This window comes from Phalacrocorax carbo, chromosome 14, assembly GCF_963921805.1.
Source record: "Phalacrocorax carbo chromosome 14, bPhaCar2.1, whole genome shotgun sequence".
NCBI lineage: Eukaryota > Metazoa > Chordata > Aves > Suliformes > Phalacrocoracidae > Phalacrocorax > Phalacrocorax carbo.
The window spans coordinates 16,010,636-16,030,901 of record NC_087526.1 but is presented as its reverse complement, the minus strand read 5'-3'; the positions used below and the strand labels follow the sequence as shown (position 1 = coordinate 16,030,901).

General features: G+C 40.8%; 1 protein-coding gene across 2 annotated transcripts in view; it reads right to left on the bottom strand.

Moving 5' to 3' along the window:
- ITCH (itchy E3 ubiquitin protein ligase) overlaps positions 1 to 19,997 on the bottom strand; it is a 62,372-nt gene extending 42,375 nt beyond the window's left edge. For both annotated transcript variants that reach the window (XM_064465019.1, XM_064465020.1), the window contains exon 1: positions 19,899 to 19,997. The gene's annotated coding sequence lies outside the window, so the exon portion shown is untranslated. The remainder of the gene's footprint in view (positions 1 to 19,898) is intronic.
- Between the last annotated feature and the right edge of the window lie 269 nt (positions 19,998 to 20,266).

Genomic DNA, 20,266 nt, shown 5'->3' with positions numbered 1-20,266 from the left:
GGACACAGTCACTTTTGCCCAAACAAGTAAGATGACATACAGAAAGAAACTGCTGAGTAATCAGCCAGGAAGAAGAGAATAGACACAAATAGTAAGAGCATTGAATACATGTTGAAAAGGGAAGCAATTATGAGGTTTGCATCAAGGGATATTTATATAAGGAATGGAAACAAAGAGGGTTTTAACAGCAGAATGCCGCTTAGCTCCCTTGGCCATTACTGCATGTGAGCAGCACCACATCTGTTTAGTGAAAATGCAGTAAAATCAAAATAGTCCCTGCCATAATACATCTATTGAAATTTAAAATCTAGATGCCTGAACTGTTTTTTGAACAAATGCGAAATACAGTCAGTGCATACCAGGTCCAAAACCAGACTCTAGGTTGAATTACTTAGCGGCTGTCGTATCTCCACTGCTATCAATAATTGTTCTCACTAGATTAGAGCCAGCACCCATATCGCAGTTAGCGCTATAGGCACACCTCCCTGCTGCTGTGTACACTCTCAGTCTAACTATTTACAAAGCTAACATAACAGGCAGCTGTTCTGATAAGAATGAGCGAGATGCAGGCTCTGAGACAACACCTGAGCCAATTCAATGTACTAGCTAAAAATGTATTTGTGGGAAATACAATTAAATCAGTTTAGGAAGCAACCCAAGTGACATGACCTTCAGAGGCTGCAATGAGGGAAAAGCAAGATACACAAAACACAGAAGAGCTGCCCGACTTCTGTCTTTTCCCTACTATGGAATTCCTAATGAGAAATCCTTGACACTGAAGTAGAATCTTCATCCATTAAGCTGTCTTAAAAATGTGTGGTTTACATTTTCCCCTAATTCACATACACAATGTATACAATCCATTGTACTTTTGGCTCAACACAGGAACCACTTTCTCATTATATATGCTTACAAACTATCAGTGGTACAGGAGCATATCAGAGCCAGAAGTCGTATCTCCTCTAAATCAACAGGTCTAATTATATTTTATGAGTGAGTGTATCTGAATCTATTCTAGATAACTACCATCCAGAATCTTTCTATTGGATGTTTTTGTGCTGCAAGTAAACCTACCTTACACAGAATTGTAATGGAGATGTTAAGATTGGTATGAACAAAGACGGAATGGAAACATGCATGCGTAAATCAGAACAAACAGGAAAATGAAAGTTGAATGAATGGCTTTTATTGATAACAAAGGACACTTCTTGCAGCAATAAAACGGAAGAGTGTGTCAAGACCAGGGTGCCTTCACTGTGATACGACTGCAGCACAGATGACTGGCCAGCATGTGGTTTAAGAGAGGAGAGTGCCGACAGCACTACGGCAGATCGCATACGTCATTCCTTTTCCTGTTAGCCCAACAGGAAAACATATTGTAGCTATAGAGATATGGATATTCCAATACAGGAAAAAACAGCTAGCATTAGCCTTCACTAAAGATTTATGGAGGCTGAAATAAGCCGGATTCTAAAGCAAAGGACTAGCGTAAAACAATTCTTGACTGCCAAAGGATACAAAATATCCGTCTATAAAGCAGTTTGTTGTCACCAAAAGGAACCCAAAGCATGATAAGCAGCTGTCAGATACTCTATGATGCGCATAAGAGACACTGGCTATACCACCTCAACGTGTAAAAAATGTCCTGCTGCTTCTCAGTACACAAGTGTGAGAGAAAGAGTAAATGAAATGTATGAGAGAATGAGTGTGAGTGGGTAAAATTAATTTGAGACTTTAAAAGTAAATACTACATTCCCTTCCTATAAAGTTACACACAGTTTTGTTGTACTAATTTCCTGTGACCTCATACAGAACATGAATGATAATCAGTCTGACACCATACTGATATCCTACAATAGGATCAAAAGATGGCTGTATTCTGTGTCATGAACAGATTTAGAATTACAGGAGCAAAGACTAAGGAACTACAGACTAAGCCTTAAACACCTTTCCTAAAAACACTCAATTACTTATGCAACACTAATCAACAGCGCCAATTCCTTGTTTTCCCCAAATATCTACCACTTCAGAAGAGAACTGAACGTGGGAAGCTCTTCCGAATCCAAAGTTTCTACATCAGAAAAGCTGAAAAACATTTAGCTTGACTATGAGAACAAAGGGATTGCCCAAGGAAAGACAGAATAACCCTGAAAACATTGTGGCCAGACACACAGTGATATTATATTCACCCTGTAGCTTTTACCTCAGTACCAGTGATTACCAGTGTTCCTTACGGTAACTGCGCAGATTAGGAAAACTGGTCCATCAACTTCAACCTGCAGAGAAAAATGCTTCTGACAACACTGCTTTCAATTCAAATTAAACTATGTCTTCAGGCCCCCAAAACCAAAGACTTACATCAAAATTAGATAATTAATTCATTAGCATTTCTATGCACCAAGAAGCCTGCTCGTATAACCTGCACCTCAGTAGAAATATTTCATATGACATTTTTCTACAAACATGTAGTACTTGAAACTGAATAAAAGAACTGACAAAAAGAGACATGTAAACAAACAGTACTGCAAAGTACAAAATTCAGAGAAAAAAAAATCTGACAGTTTTTCCCCCTCTCAGTAGCACATCAGTAACTCCCCAACCAGACTGTTCTTAGACTAAAACTGGCAGGCAGGACAAAAGGGACAAAACAGGCTTTGCCACCAACTCAGATAACTTGCCAATGAACTTCCTTCCTAACTAGAAGGATGTTAGCTTTTGCTAACTTTTAAGAAATGCTGGGGGGAGGGAAGGCAAAAGTGTACATGAACATCATATGCCTTTTGCTTGATTCCAAAAAGCCTGGCAAGAAAAAGCACTGCAGAGAGCTGCACAAGATAATTATAACCATTTGTGAAAACAAAAAGATAGTCTATTTTTATTTCAGCCATTTCCTTCTCATGGTACAATCCATGTCAAAGAGGACAACAATCCATATATGCAAACCACTAAGCTAAAACTGTTTCAATGCTGTAATCGTAGAAATTGAGCAATACTTAAAATGGCTGGTTCTTAAATACCACCATTGGAAAACAAGATATATTAAACCTCACACGCATGTTAACCCACAGCAGGGAGAATTAAACTCGTATTAGGAAGACAGAGAAGACAGTGAAACTGGCATCATCATAACTACCAGAAACTTAAACAGATTTTTAAACTGCTGGACATTAACTCCTGCATTTCAGAAACCACTGCTTTCAGAAATTAATTTTGGCCTTTTAAACTATTTTTTAAAAAATCTTTTGTAATAATAGTTTCAACACAATACTGCATTGACTCAGGACTATGTTTTGTCTTAATTCTGTGATGAGGCTTCAGGAAAATTTTTCAGTGGTAGTACACAACCAGAACAATGCTACAATCTGTGGACTGGAAGGTAAGCAGTTACCTTGCTACTTGCAAAGCAAGACAAATTGCTTTTCATTCAAGAAACCGGATATTCCAGCCTATTGCTTTTAGGGCTGAAAGTACCCAGGTATTATCACAGGCTGACAATATACTGGCAAAGCAGAAGTTTGTTTATAAGGGTTTGTGCTCTTTTATCCATTACACTATGGGCAAAACTATTTTCCTAGGCCCCCTCCTTTTGGAAGCTTACCCTATAGGTCAAGATTTTTAAACCACTATTGGTTTCTTTTTCTTGACGGAGTAACCAATCCCTAAGGGTATGAGCACAGAACGTTTTTACTTAACTTGTTAAAGACAACTAATCAAATTTAGCCCCAAACTTGTCTCTGTAGTAGGTGGTTGTATGGGATTTATGTAGCAAGGTTTTGGTAGTGGGGGGCTGCAGGTGTGGCCACTGTGAGAAGAGACCAGGGGCTGTACCCATGTTGGACAGAACCAGCTCCAACACAGACCTGCCACTGGCCAAAGCTGAGACCATCAGTGATGCCAGTAGCCTCTCTGTGGTAACATATTTAAGGAAAGGTAAAAAACACTGCACAGCAGCTGTGTGAGAAAGGGGTGAGAAAATGTGAAGCAACTATGCAAACACCAAGGTCAGCATAGAACGAGAGGGAGGTGCTCCAGGCACCAGAGCAGAGATTTCCCTGCTGCCCCTGGAGAAGACCATGGTGAGGCAGGCTGTCCCCCTGCAGCCCATGGAGGACCATGCTAGAGCAGATATCCACCTGCAGCCCAGGAGGACCCCACACCACAGCAGACGGATGTGCCCTGAACAGAGCTGCAGCCCATGGAGAGCCCACACTGGAGCAGGCTCCTGGCAGGGGCTGCAGTCGGTGGAGAGGAGCCCGCATGGGAGCACGTTTTCTTGGCAGAACCTGTGGCCCAAGGAGGACCCACGCTGGAGCAGCTTGTTCCTGAAGGACTGCACCCCATGGAAAGAGACCTACGATGGAGCAATTGTTGAAGAACTGCAGTCCATGGGAAGGGCCCACGTTGGAGAAGTTTGTGAAGGGCTGTATCCCACGGGAGGTACCCCATGCTGGAGCACAGAAAAAAGTGTGAGGACAAAGGACTGGCAAATACCAAGTGTTATGAACTGACCACGATCTCCATTCCCTATTTCCCTGTGCCACTCGGGGCAGGGAAGAGGTAGAGCTGGGAATGGTAGAGTAAAGTTGAGCTCAGAAAAAAAGGGGGGATTTGGGGGGAAGGTGTTTTTAGTTTTGTTTTTATTTCTTAGTATCCCACTCTATTTCTAATTGGCAATAAATCAGTCTTCCCCAAGTCAAGTCTGTTTTGCATGTGATGGTAACTGATGAGCGATCTCCACATCCTTATCTCAACTAATGAGCTTCTTCAATCTTATTTTTTCTCCCCCATCCTGCTGAGAAGGGAGAGTGAGAGCAGGGCTTGGTAGGCATCTGGCAGCCAGCCACAGTTAACCCACCACACTGCTCTACTGTGACCACCACATTTCAGTTACATCACATTTCTTTTAAGATGGTTTAAAGGAAGTTCAGCTTCCAACATACAAATTAAACTCATGATCTGAAACCTACCAGCTGACAGTATTATGATCAGAGAGTTGCTGCCCTGAAGAGGTTCCAGAACTGGGGGTGGTTGACTACACAGTGAATCAGCTTCTCAGAATGAGCAATATTTTTCTTTCATAGGGAAATATCCTTTTAGCACTTCCAAATACCAAAGTTCCTCTGACATTACACAATTACTGTTATTAGGATTGTTAGACTTATTATTGATCTCTTACAAAAAGGCATCAAGTTCTGGCAATTAGAACTCTCACATCTTGTAGAAATTAATTACAGCTTTCCCTCTTAATTCTTCCACCTCCTTGCACTGTAAACCATATCCTACATGGAGCTTTGTGGAAATCCATGTTAAAAAAAAAAGTAATTTGTGCTGTAACTTCAGGGACATCCTTCCTCAGACAGGAAGGAAAGACTGTTACAAAGACTGATGCAGTGTAACCAATAGACATGTATTGACAGAGCCCTAACAGGCAAAAAGACTTTTGATATTTCACTTTTAATAAACAACACTGTTAAACTTCCAGGTTTCTAAAAAGAAAGCACCTAGAAAGTATAAACAACATTTTCCAGATGTAACCTTGGATGAGAATTTTCTCAAGGGAAAAGCAGACAGTGTGGCCAGGTAGCCACAAGCAGTCACTGTTAAACTGAGCACTAACAGCAAGCTGATCAAGCACCCAAAAGCATTAGGGCTTTCTCTGAATTGCAGCTGTTTCATAAACACAATATTCTACAGCATGCAGCCTTGGCTATGGTTTACCTAAGTAAGACTGTACCCTAACTTTAGAAACACATGCATTTGTTTTGTAATTTGGAGATTATATTTCTCAACACTACTGAAATTTTATCACAAAGGACAACTTTGAGCTCAAAGAAGCATTGAAGAGAAGTCCAAGATAGTTACAAAACACAGTTACCAAAAGCAGCAATATTTTTTGTTGTCTGCCCTATAATACCTCATTTAGCCCTATGGCTACATTTGTACTTCAGCTGCGTCCGAGGACAAGAGGTTCCTACAAAGCAAAAGTCCGTGTCTTGAGCATCTCAGTCAAATATTAATGTTGGTGTTACCATGAAAGCATGAAAAAGAAAACTTGTGAAGAACTTTACCCAAAGTCTCTTCTGCCTGTTGCTATGAGAAGCGGAAGGAAAGAATTTATCTGGAGGCCTCCACTTATCACTGCTTTAGCTATGTGACACAGTAGTGAGAAGATGGTCACACAAATCCACAAGCCATAAGCTACTTATTCATGCTATTCAATTAAGTTTTAATTAGGGCAATGAAATAATCTTAATGTGATCACCCAGAGCAAAACTATTAAGTCAAAATTGTACATTCTTACTTCTAATATATAAACTGACGATTTCTTGCATGAGATAATTCAAATCGCCTCCCTTGTACTCATCTTTTTGCAGTTTTACGTTACCCTGAAACGCAAAAAGTTAGTAGAAGCACTCAGGAAAAATACCAATTAACATTTCCATATTTTTAAAAAATATATATTCAAGGATTAAAAGGTATTTCACATTAAACACATGAACAAAACTTTAAAGATAAAAAATACACTATAAAAAACCAAAAATTCATCTGTTATGAAGTGCCTAGAAAATTAAGGACAGGGAGACAAAATAGCCAGAACAGTTAGTGATTTCAAAGCCTGGTGAAAAATTTCACACAGGATGAGAAAAGTTTGCTTGGTTTACTCTCAGATGTTTCTGAACATAGTGCAAACAACTGTCAAGCAGCATTTGTACCTTATCTCTCAGAACCTTCCCATGTATATTTTTGTTCTCCCCTATGCTGTGTATTTAAAAAAAATTACCTAAAAATCACTGAAAATAACTAAAATGTGTTACTGAAAGAACATTTGAGGAAACAAGGGTATCTTAAAATGAGAACACTTCTATGAATTATTTCCTAATTTCCTCCCAATTTTTTTTTTTAACAGAACCACACAATAATTTAGGCTGGAAAGGACATTTTATACTACAAGATTTCTTTTGTTACATAATTTAATTCTTAGAAGCGTAATAATTTTCCAGTGTATGTTTGTATATTCATTTCATATGGCTCTCAGTTGAAAGACTGAGAAGAGCTAAGTTAACTCTTTCTGAAACATTCTCCATTTCACTGTTTTCCAAAAATAATTCTGGGTTTAGTGAATGTAATAGCTATTCCTTTAACACCTTAGGATTTGTGCTTCTCTGTACCTTTTCTCAATAAAAATCCAGATAAATGCTTCCCTTTCTTTCAGTCTAGGTTTCTTTCTGGTTTCTTTTTTCTTCTTGAAGACTTCTAGTGCTTCTTCCTTTTCTATACTTGTTCATATTGTACACATTCAAGGAAAATTAAAATAATTCCTTTCTAAAAGTTGTATTTAAAACCAGGTCTGTTCTCTTTCAGTTTGCATTAGCTTATTGCGTTCTCTTACAGCTTCTAAGCTTCAATGAGGGAAATACTCGCCAAAACAGATTCCTGTTTTGTGATAAACCCATTTTTCACCTCCTGTACTCCAATCTTTCTAAAAACTCCTTGCACACACCTTTCAGAAATAAAGTAGTCGACCTCTCTTTTGTTATGGCTTCTTTTAGAATGTCAGCAGCCTTTTTCCAGCCATGGCAGTTTTTGAACTCTCACTGTACCTTGCTTAATCTGATTTGCTGTACTAGGTCCACATCAGCAAGCAGTGCAATATGACAGAGCGGAGCTAGGAAGTAAGACAGGTCTGTAGACAAAATACCAACATCATATACATTTCCAGAGTTTTATTTTGGAACAGCTCTATATTCTGTATTCCCTGTTTTCCCTTTACCTATTCCTCTCTGGTATGCATCCTGGACATACAGAAAACCTCTACAGGGCTACATTACGTCCACTGACTCAACCTCATTCTTTTGTATTATTTCTGTTCTCTTTAATTCTTTGAATGTGGCTCTAGATATTTTCATGCATAAGTATGCTTATCACTTTGTTTCAGACTTCTACCTTTCACTCTGTTTTGACAGTTTCAGAGGAGATTCACAGAACATTTTCCTTTATAAAAATACAAAAAGGAAACCCCAAAGTTTCCCACTCTCCATCACTGGGATAGATCTGCTTTTTTCCCCTTCTTCTGTACAAAATCGAGGCTAGAAAATTGTTTCTGCAAAAATACTGGAAAGACATGACCACAGCAGTTAAAATTAAGTAAATAATATGAATCTTTTTAGTCAAATAGATTAAGACTGCATTTAAAGCATGTATCTATTTAACTTGAACGATTAATGCTGTCTTCAAATGTGCCTTCAAACAGGGTGACAGATTGTGTTTCTCTGAGGCCTAAGCAATGAGCTAGACCACAGAACTACTTGTTTCATGTGGAAGGAAGACCAGTAACTGAATACTGCTATCTGTGTAAATATGTTTCTTTTTACAAGGAGAAAAAAACTTCAAGTAGTATTAAGCACCTACAGACATCGTGAAAAACTGAAGTTTCTTTTCCCATTCATTCTAAGCACTAGAGAAGACCCAGCACTGGAGCCCAGCCCAGACTCCACATTCCCAGGTGCCGAAAAAAGCAAATGTCACTCCTTTCTTCAAAAGAGCAAGAAGGATGATCCAAAAACTACAGGTTGGTCAGTCTCATCTCAAACCCAGGGAAGGTCAGGGAACAAATCCTCGTAAGAGCCATTTCCCAATATATTATGGACAAGAAGGTGATTTGTATTAGTCAGTATGGATTTATGAAGGGGAAATCATGTTTGACCACCCTGACAGCTTTCTATGATAAGATGACTTGGTAGGTGAGAAGACAGCAGTGGACATGGATTATCTTTGACACTGTCTCCTGGTAACGTCCTCATAGACAAGATGAAGTATGGGCCAGACAGAGGGCTGGGGAGTAGACTGAAAACCTGGCTGAACTGAAAGGCTGAAAGTGTTGTGATCAGCGGTACACATTCTGGTCAGAGGCCAGTCATTAGTGCTGTACCCCAGGGTACGTACTTGACCAATACTGTTTAGCTTCTTAATTTATGACCTGGACAATGGGACCAAGATCACTCTCAGCAAATACACTGATGAAACAAAAGCTCCACAAAGGGAAGTGCGAAGTTCTGCACCTGGGCAGCAATAATCCCATGCACCAGTAAAGGCTGGGGGGCAGCTGGACAGAATGCAACTTTGCAGAAGACACTGGTCCTTTTGAACACAAACTAGCAATGCTTCCTTGCAGGAAAAAAAAGGTCGCCAAGATCCTGGGCTGCATTAGGAAAAGAATCACTACCAGGATGACAAAGGGTGTCTTTGCCCTCTACTCAACACAGGTGAGACTACATCTGGTGCGCCAGCATGTCTAGTTCTGGGCTCCCCAAATCAGGAGTTACACAGACGTACCAGAGTGACACCAGCGAAGGGCCGTAGAGATGATAAAGTGATTGAAACATGACATATGGGGAGAGGCTGAGAGAGCTAGAGTTGTTAAGCCTGGGAAACGACATGCTCGTGAGGATCTTATCAGTATGTATAAATACCTGAAGGGGGTATATAGGGTTAGAGATGAAGCCAACTCTCCCCAGCAGTGCTCAGTGATGGGACAATAGGCAGTGGGCACAAATTAAAACACAGGAAATTCCACTTCAGAACAGGGGATTTAATTTATTTTATTGTGAGGTGGTTGAATAGTGGCAAAGCTTACCAAATTGCCACCCCCAGAGATATTCCAAACCCAACAGAACACACTACTGACCACCCTAACTGGCCTTGCTTTCAGCAGATGGGTTTGGACCAGATGATGTCCAGAAGTCCTTTCTAACCTCAGTTATTCTGTGAATTCGACTTTCCTAAAGCTCAATAATTCCTGTTGTACCTGTCCTGTTCTTCCTGCTTGTTCTCTTCAGGTCCCTGTCTTGTAGCAGGTTCCTCCTCTGAAGAGACATCTATCAAGTTGATTATATATTTTTTTTCCCCAAACTGAGATTCCCTTTCAGTGCCCAGTTATTGATTACAGCTTAAGTTTTACTAGTTTGAAAGGAAAGGCACAGACTGTACAAGCTAGCATGCACCTTCTTCAGCTTCAGTAATCTTCATCTTGAGTGTCATCTACTTTAATTTTTGCAGCTTTTCCCAAGTCCTATATTAAAATTCAATGCACAAGCCTACACTAGCTATTTTTTCTCACTTTAAAAAACTACTTCTGTTGACCTTATTGCTGTTCTTTATTATAAAGAACAAAGGAATATAGCTTGAGTCAATTTTCGACAAAATATCCAAGACTGTGTATACTGAAGTGTATATACCTTCAATTAATGACAATCAGGTAACGTGAAATTGAAAAACATGAAAAAAATCAAGGCCAAGTTCCAACAAGGCCTGTCCCAACAGAAAGAATGCTACTGTACACCTCACATGCACATGGCTTTCTCTACTTTAGTTTTCTTTTGCCCTGAAGAGAAACCTCATTCATATGTGAACATTCACATATCATTGCCTTGGAACCTGTGCTATCCCTTCGTTATTTACATAATGTCAGAGACGGGGAAGTCGACGACTATCACAGTTGATACTCCTTTTATTCAAAAAGACATTTTACTTTGCTTTTGGCAGGTATCGCACTGTTCATACCTTTAAGAATTTCCTTCATTTTAACTCATAGAGTGCTAACTTTCCAGAGCAAATCTGGACAGTTACCCGTATGCTGCTCCATCTCTCTACCACACATCTATAAAGCGTCTGTCCCAATCTCTGTAGTACTTTCAATCAAACTAATTATTTTACATTAAAAATATCCCATGTGTGACAAATCTGGGCTGGAGTGTCACTTAAAGGATGTTGATCCTCTAACAGTTTCCAGAAGTTTCTGCTAGGTATCTACATAAATTAATCCAAACATCAGTGGGAAAGAACAGCAATGGAGTTTCACTTATGATACTAAAATCAAACAAAAAATGATGCTGCCAAAAATCCCAATGATACATACAGGTAACCTGATTATAGAAGCATAATATAGCTGCATACCAAGCTGAAAAATTCACATCAATGTGCTATTCTACCACTTCAGCCATATGGTTTTAATATATCCACTAACTTTCACTCATTTCACAGTTCCCAGTGCATCATACATTTAGCTCCCCTTATTATTACAGAAATACCCACAAAACATCACAGTTCAGATTACAGTTTTATGTTATTTTCCAATTAAAAAGGTGGAAATCATTAATTTTCATGAGCGAATTTCAGAAACTCCAGAATTTAATTTGATGCCCATGGGAAGAAAGATAGAAGACTGATACTGGTAGATATGCTGGAGAACCACTTAAGGTTTAATTCATTTGACTGGTTATTTTGTGATTTGGCATCAGAATAAAACTAATGTTTTTGTATTTTAGCTACTTTAAAATGTATTTCAAAGGCATTACTTTTGAAGTGTCAATAAGAAACAATCTCTATATTATAAGCTCTCACAGTAAAACAAAATACAAGGCCACTGCCTTCTGTTTCACCATCCACCTCACAGCTTTAAAACAAGTCACTTTAGCAGCAGTTATATATTCAGTTATTAACAAAGGACAGCATCTACAGAGGATTTCCAACATTAGGTTTTCTTCTTGTTTACAGCTCAATGCTTGCTTCAGCATATTTGCCCATTCTGTTCTCAGAACAACATTTCATTATCAATGGTTCATACACATCCTTGTTCAAACAAACGTACATAAAGTCTAACACTGGGGGGAATGTAAAAAGGAACAGAAAGCTTGACCATTAAATTACACTATTACCTGTATTCACTAGTACGAATGACAACTTCATCCACTACCAGAGTTGTTTTAAAGAATGCTTTTAAAAGCAGCCTTCTGAAAGGCTGTTGTTCACTAGCAGTCTATAAACCCAGAACCAAAACCAGATACTGTTACCTGGAAGGCTCAAATCTAGCAGATACACTTTTCAAAACAAAGCTGGTATGTATGTTCTGTACAGAACTGTACAGCACACAATGCACCTTGGTTTAGGAGCGTTCAATAGCACTGATGACGGTTCACACGTGTACAAAGGTACCTCCCTCTGGGATATAACAATGAAGAGAGCCCCAGATACACCTCCATTTCTTTGTTCCCAAGAACACAGATAAAAACGGCCACGGAAGCATCAGTAGAAAGATACTGGCAAATTGTATCACCTGACAAAAATTATCTTGCTAAACAGATTGTCACTGTAGGTACCTGAGCAATAAACCAAATCAAAACAGACCACAGATCTGCAATTCAACCTACCAAGGCTCCTCCAAGAAATGATGAGTCACTCCGTACTATCAGTGACAACCACAAATCTGAAATTTGCTGATTATTTGGAATCTCTTGATTTCAACTCTTGATTGCGTTCTTGCTTTAGCAAATCAGATGGTATAAGACACAGTTCCTCTTGATTAACTTTGAGCTGTAAGAACAAGAACTACAGTAGCCGATGCACTGAAATCCTTACAGTTAACTAGTTACCAACGTATGAATATGCATACGTTGCCCCATATGAAAAAATAAGCTGCTTCTCTGAATACTCTTAAGCATTACCAAAATCAAAGAAACTAGAACTGGAAATCTAGTATTTGCAACAAAATGAAGTAACGTTTGTGTGTTAAATTCACTGTCAGCCAAAAATAAAGGTTGCATCTTTCCAACCAAAGTTATGTATTACTAAAGTAATAAGCACACAAATCAAAAAGTAATAATAGAAACGAGAATTTCTGGGGAGAAAAAAAAAAAGAGACATTTAAGTAAACACTGAGGTATCTGAAAGTCTACTATGGGCCACTGTCTTTTTTAAAACTGCAAACTGCTGCAATGAAAATCTTGAGTTCTAGAGGAATCATCTTCATGTTTTCTAATTGCAACAGAAGTCCATCACCTGCTACCTAGGAACCTTTTGCGAGTGACCAGATGGCAACACGAAAGCATAGCCAGGAATGGACAACACAACCATCCCAACCCTACAAAACACAGCTGCTTGCTATGTTCCAGTTCATGGCTCTCTGAAAAGTAAAACAGAAGCTACAGCTGAAAGATGGCTTAGAGCTGTACCACTATTTCAGTACTCTCAGCACTTTCATTTAACTTGGTTTTTGTGGCACTGCCCTAAAACCCTTTTGCCCTTTATCAGAAGATAAAGTAGAATTCTCTTCTGAAATCGTGCATGACCCAAGACTTCCAACTATAGTAATAAATAAAATTTTTGAACTTAAAGCCCACAGTTCTGTGGAGAAACTTAGAACTGTCTCCTGAACTAAAATTTAACAGTGAGCCAGAGGCAACTGTATAATAAGAGTGACGGCAATACTGTGGCTGCGGCTATCAGGAGTGCAGATGGTGAGGTCTACTCTGGCAGCTTGATGTTGCAGGAGTGGTCCCACCTTCCCCTTCACACTCCTCCCAGTCACACAGTCCTTCCCTATCTTTGTGCCCATTCTAGTGCTAAATTGCCACTCACTGACCTATTTAAATTCAGTAAATCTTCAGGAAAAAAAAGGCTAGGGCCCCTGATAACTGCAAAAGATTTTTTTTTAATATAAAATAGGCATACTTTGCATGCCCTGGCAAAGTATTCTATACAAAGAGTGTAATTAAGTGTGAACACACTTATTATACCATACATACACCCCTTCATGGCTTACCTATCCATGCATTACTTGAGAAACCAAAAATTGAGTCACATACTGGACTAAAAGTGTTGGCCCGTAGGGTCAGAATGCTCTGTAATGACCTTCTAGATCAGCAAAGCATTCTTGCAGATACAAACCCTGAGACTAAGTCATGTGAGGAGTCCTGACAGTTGTTGTTCTAAATTTTGTTCAGACACTTTGTTTATTTGGTTTGCAATGCATAAGAACCTTACTGCATTTCATTATAAGTCATGAAGGAAGAAATACAAAATACAGAGTTTACTATTTTAAAAACAGGAAGTGAAATCCCAAAAAGCAAAGAGATCCCAGCTGTGGCACAGGTTTTCTCTCACAATAGATTCTATTCCTATCATTAGTGCCTACAGAGTCCCTCCCCTCAACCCCTACATCGTCCACCCTTAACTGTGAATTTCATTTTGTTGGTATCTTCTACACTCCAACATACAGTTCACTGGGAAGTTCACAGCTTCAAAGTGAACACACATTATTCTGAGAGCATTTTTGCCTCTAATATCACCATCAGGACAGTATTATTTTGTTCTGACATTCACATCCCAGACAACAGCAAGACTCTTCCTAAATGTTCTTTTGCTTTAATAACTCATATTGTCACTAGTGCCATAAAAATCTTATAGATCTGAGGGCCTGATGAGGCGTGGAAAGGAAGGGAAAGGAAAAAAGTAATGACGCACCACACTTCACAGGACTATGTTTAAAACCTTTAAACCATTGAGAGTACCCAAATAAACCACCAGCAATGTCAACAGGTTTCCACACAGTGCAAATCCACTCACCCAAATTAGATTTCAGAACCGGTATTAAATATGATGAGTGCACAAGAAGAACAACAAAGAGAACACTGTTGCTTTGTGATAGCTTATTCATTGACCTGAACTAGATTTTTTTTCAGGCAAGTGTTTAACAAATGTAGCATTGCTCTGGAGATTGGTCATTCTAATATACAGCACATGTCACATTTGCAAAAGACAAAAAGATATTCTAATGTCTTACTGGTAAACTCAATTTAACAAGCACAAAATGGAGCATGCCAAATATCTGCAGAAGTACTGCCCATTGATGGTGAGTCTTCCTCTGTATCTTTAGGTGATGAACCTAAAGGAATGGAGTTGGAAATGGTACACATGGCCAGTATTTACTAAATAACACAATGTAAAGAAAACCCTGAAACCACAGGTGACAGCTATTTAGTTTGGATAGCTATAGTAACTTTTTTAATGCAGAGTGAGGTGGTCAGGGTGTTTTCCTAAACCCTTAGCATTTCCCTTCTCTCTCCTGTTATTATACACATTATTCCCCTTCAAACAGCTGGAATAAGAAGCTGCTTTGAAGACTGCATCATTGATGACAACGCATGCACTGGGTGAATCTCATACATTTTGAAGAGAAGCAGCCTTGCTATCCTTATACAAAAAACATGCCAGTGTCACACTTACATTTTACCTTCTAAGCTCCTGTATTTTCTTTTTTTCCTCCATTCCTTTATAGAATGAAGTGCTCTTCATATGCAGGATCACCCCAGGAGGTCTTAACTTGAATAGATATGAAAGGGTGTTCAGCTTCAAGTAAATCTAGTGAAATTAAGCAGCTCATCGCTTTCACAGAAGTTAGCAAGCCTGGTTAAAGGTTAGGCCAAACACATAATCACCTTATGAACTATTTTGCATATTAATTGCCATACTTTTTACCTAGTCCGTGAAATGATATATTTACAGCAGGAGGAAATACACACATACATATACGTACAAGGTGCACACACACTTGTAGAAGCAAAACCCTATGAAGAGAAATTAATCAGTGATCCAAAGGTCAATTAATTCAGACTCTGACAAGCCAAAGCAAAAAATCTTTAAAGTTGAGGAATCCTTATAAAGAATGAACTCACTCCATCTAGCTACTCAGCAAATAAATCAAGAGAAGAGCAGCTCATGGCACTGGCAGAGCAAAAACTAAGATGTCAGAAAAGTACAAATGCAGTATTTAGAGCAACAGGTCTTAATCCATTCAAATGTTTATGAAACCAGCAGTGAAGAAATAAAAATGTGGATGTCTGACCACTCTAACTGTCAAGGAATAGCAATGATTAATAATATATAATTAAAAGACAGCTAGCACTGGGGATAGGAGCTGGCACTAGGGATGGATACTGACCAAAAGCGTGTTAAAAATTAACACAATCCATTCTTCTGTGTCTCAGTACATACTCTTCAATTTGCTCAGCATCTAGTCTTCCTTAGCTGTTCCACTGTACTGGACGAAGCAAAGCTTAAAAGGGCAGTAACCACTTACGAATGACTTGCACAGGCAGAAGTTCTACCACAATCCTGTTTTAAGTAAATAAACATGCTCCCAGTCACAAATTTTATGTTCTTGATGGATAATTCACTGCAACTGGCTATCCATTTGATGAACTAATGAATAAATCAGAACCAGATTACAGACCTGTCTTTGCTCTGTCTTTTACTATCTAGGATCTTTAAACCTTAACTGATCTTTCTTTTCCTTAGTATTATACTTTAAAAAGATAACCAGGTATCTAGCTAACACTAACAGAGTAAAAGTATGTCTAAAGGCTAGCCTTGACAAAAAGCTAGACCTACAATGAAAACAGAGCATAAAGATTTTATAGAGGCAGATATTAACACTCTTTTCCTGAAAGCTCCGCCTTCCATATCATGACCTACCCAATCCAAAAGCCGAGATCTGCACATTTCAGGTAAAAGGTAAGTCACCTAACTCACTGCTTCTTGATTAGAAACTGTGTTCCACAAAATAAAACTTTAACAATCTACCTGAAGAAAATAGGCTTTTTCTTGCTCAACAACAATACCATTTGAACCTGAGCTCTGAACTTCACAATCAATGATCTAAATGTAAACATGTACAGAGTTCTGTTCATGACTGAAGCAATAGGCCTCTCCTACCAGCACAGTTTAGCATAACTCAGGCAGGTGGGTGGAAGGCAGACATTATCAGCTTCTAAATGGGAAGACTGTAATAAAACTCTTGAAAAAAAAAAAAGAACAGCATATGAACATACTGCCAAGTTTAAAAAACCTATTTGAATAACCAGCGTAACAAGATCTGGTATCTTGTTTCCTCAGAGGAGGGGAAAAAAAATCTGCCCTTGGTGTTTTACCAGGAGGTTTGTTCTATGCCCCAGTATAGTAAGAGTAGAAATTCCAGGCATAACTTATGAGCTGGTCATAGGAAACAGGGCTTTGGTTTCTCTGAAATGCTCTTTCCCATTTTGTTACAATACTTTCATTTCTATGAAGTGTAATTTGCAATTCTTATATAGAAAAAGATCGATCCTTCAACTGCAGCATATCTGCACTACAATAAGTAAAACCTGAATGCCAGTCACTTACGAAAATGTTCAAGTCCTTATTGCTTTACTCTTCAGATGAGAAGGATAAGGGAGAAAAACTACCCTTCCCCCTCCAAAATATGGACTCAGAGTTACCTCAGGTTAACAGTCAAACTAAGCCCATGAAGGATTGCCTAAAACCTTTAAAAATACTCAATTTATGAGACAGTAAAAAATAAATATCTAGAAAACCAGAGTACTCCCAAGCTAGACTATAATCATGGCCTGTCTACTTCCTCTTCTGAGGCGAGCACACCTTCAAAGTGCTTCTATAGTTGGGCAAAGTACAGTTACAGTGAGCAACTGAGGCAAATACTCTCCTCTAGGTTATGCACACGTATTCGCTTTCCTTAGGTGTAAGGGCACAAAGTAGTTCCTTCAATTACAGCAGACTATACAAAAATTAGAACATTACATGAACATAACTAGTTAGCCAAACAGAAAAGCTTAAAAGTAAACACCATCAGGGACAGCACTCCCAGAAGCTTCACCATTACCATCTGCAAGAGGGTTTTCTTCTGCTCTAATCCTACAGACTCTTTTCGTTGCTTTTAAGCACAAATCAAATTGGGTTTTTTTCTGCAACATGAAAAGCACTTCACTATGGTTAAAAACATTTACTACTGTTTAAACAGCTTAAATTTACAGTGTTTGTTTAGATGCTATCATCGACTGATACTGATAACACTGTTGAGAAGAGACTTATCTATTGCATATGCTGTAAAAATAATTTATTTTGTAAATCTCTCATGAAATCTATTTTTCATGCAGTCCTAAGGCAAGCTTTCTTAGAAAAAATTATTAATTTAAACTCTACAAGAGAAACATCATGCTACTTTACTACCTGTCTTCCTATTAGCTTATTCTGTAGTTAACTTCCCCAAACCATTTGTTTCTTAGAAACACAACTTTGTATTTCTGTATTAAACAGAACTTTAAGAAGGGAGAGAAAACTGAGGGAAGAAAATGAAGTGATGCTGCTTAACTAATTATTTATATGAATTTATCTTCTCTCAATCTCTCTTAAGCCCCAAAATAACTGTTTAATCTGTAAGAAGCTTTCAAAGTTAGCACTCCGAAGTCTCAGTTATTTTCCACTGCAACATCATCTTCCACATGTACTGTATCAGTTCTTTGTCTTAAGCACAAGAAAACTCACTTTGAATCAGAAAGCTACATATTATTCCAATGATCACTTGGAGGTGAATGCATTCAGTGTAGTGAATAAAACTTTCAGCTAAAGCACAACTAAGAATGAACACTAGATCAAGTTCAGATTTAAAAAGCTGTAGCAAAGAGCAATGTAACTGCAAATAAATTAGAACTGCTTTGGACTTCCACTGTAAAAAGAGAGAAAATAATTTAGATTTGTTGTTTTCAAAGAAGATTATTTTTTTAAGCATTAAAATCATCGGAACCAAAGACAGCTTGCAGTTTCATTCAAACATCTATGCCTTTTTTCTAAGTAAACACAAGCAAGCAGTAGCTGGATCTAGTGTAATTCTCTGAACGCGGATTGTCATCTTATAAATATCAGTCTGGATTTCTCTCCTTTTTGAAAAGGAGTGGCAGGGTAGCAGAGGCCAAACAAAACAATGAGAAACTCACTAAAATAAGTAGTAATATATTGGGAAAAGATAGTTTAAAGTACCCTGGTTCCTGATTTCTTCAATTCTAACTGAGGTATAAAGGTAAGTTTTGCTGGGGATACGTTCTGAAGCTTCAAGGGTAAAGGCTGCCACACAAATGACAACAGATCCCCTAAACACTACACCCACCTTTCTCTCTGTATCACACAGATCTGAAGTTCTTTTGTCAATTTAACATCACAAAATGCAGCTGTTAAAACAAGCTGAATTCTTGGATATCGGAGCCAATTAGATAAAGACATCCTCAAACACACTCTTCTGCTTTTACCTGGGTACTACTGCCACACAAGCTCAAAGACAGCCTAGTTGGAAACGCGAGTGTTAACAGCTAGAACTCGTACGTGTTTCCAAAATAAAGCGGTGGTACCAGCGTGGCCGTTCTGCTGTGTTTACAAGAGGGAGCAGAGTTCAGTATAAACCTCCAGCTACGGTCACGCTTTATCGCGGGGAAACATTACTCCAAGGCACGGCTGTACCCTGACAAGACAAAGGCAGCGGACTCTGGCCGAGCAGCAGCCGTCTGACCTGGAGGGAGACCCCAGGGCGGAGGGGAGGCGCTCCTTACAGGGGCTCAACACAAAGGCTGAAAAGAGGGCTGTGCTGCGGGGCCACTGCCGGAAAGCGAAGCCTCTGCCGTGAGCGAATCCCCAAGGCCCTCAGAGGGCGAAGGTTTAGAGGCTGATCTCAGAGACGAAGAGCCTGGAAAGGATGGCAGGGTCCGGCCGGGGAGGGGAAGAACTGCTGGGGACGGCTGGAGGAAGCGCGGGAGGGCCAGGGAAAAGGGGCAAGCAGCCGCCGGGCCGGGCAGGGGTGTCCCCCCCCGGCCCCAGCAGGGAAAGGGCTCGGTAGCGCCGCGGAAAGGGCGGCGGGGCCCGGCAGCCCTCGCAGGGCAGCGCCGGGCTCCCAGGACCGCCGCCCCCTGCCCCGGGGAAGGGGCGATGCTGCCGCGCCGGCCCGGGAGCTGCCCCGCCGAGGCGCGGGGAAGTAGCGCGGCGGGGAGCGCCTCCCTCAGCGCGGCCCTCCCGGGGGCGAGGAGCCCCTCAAGACGCCAGGCCTGCGCCCGCCGGGTCCCCCGCGCCCCGGTGCCTCCGCCGCCGCGCCACGGCCGCCCGGAGCCGAGAGCGGCGGGGCCACCCCGCCGCGCCGTGCCCCGCCGCGCCGCAGGGTCCCCTCACGCCCCGTCCCGTCCCCACCGCCGCCGCCTCCGCCTCCTCCCTGCCGCCCCGCCCGCAGCGCCGATCCCCGCTCCCCTCACCAGGCACGGCGGCGTAGCAGCTCCTCCGTCCCTCGGCCAAGATGGCAGCCGGCCCCGGCCCAACCTGAGGCAGCGACTTTACAAAGTCGGGCGGGATCTGCGCACGCGCCGAGGCCACGGGCGGCCGGGGACTACGAGTCCCGGCGTGCTCCGCGCCCGGCGCCGCGCGCGCGCGGGGCGGCCCGAGGGGGGCCCGCCGCGAGGGACGGGCCGCTGCGGCCGCGCCTTGCGTCCGGTGCGGCGGTTGGTGGGTCCGGCCCTCGGCGCTCGGCCCACCTGGACGCGCCGCGGTAGCGCTCGGTTCCCCGCCGCGGCCGGGCTTTGCTGGCGGCGCTGCCCGGAGCAGCAGGGAAGCCGTCTGGGCCCGG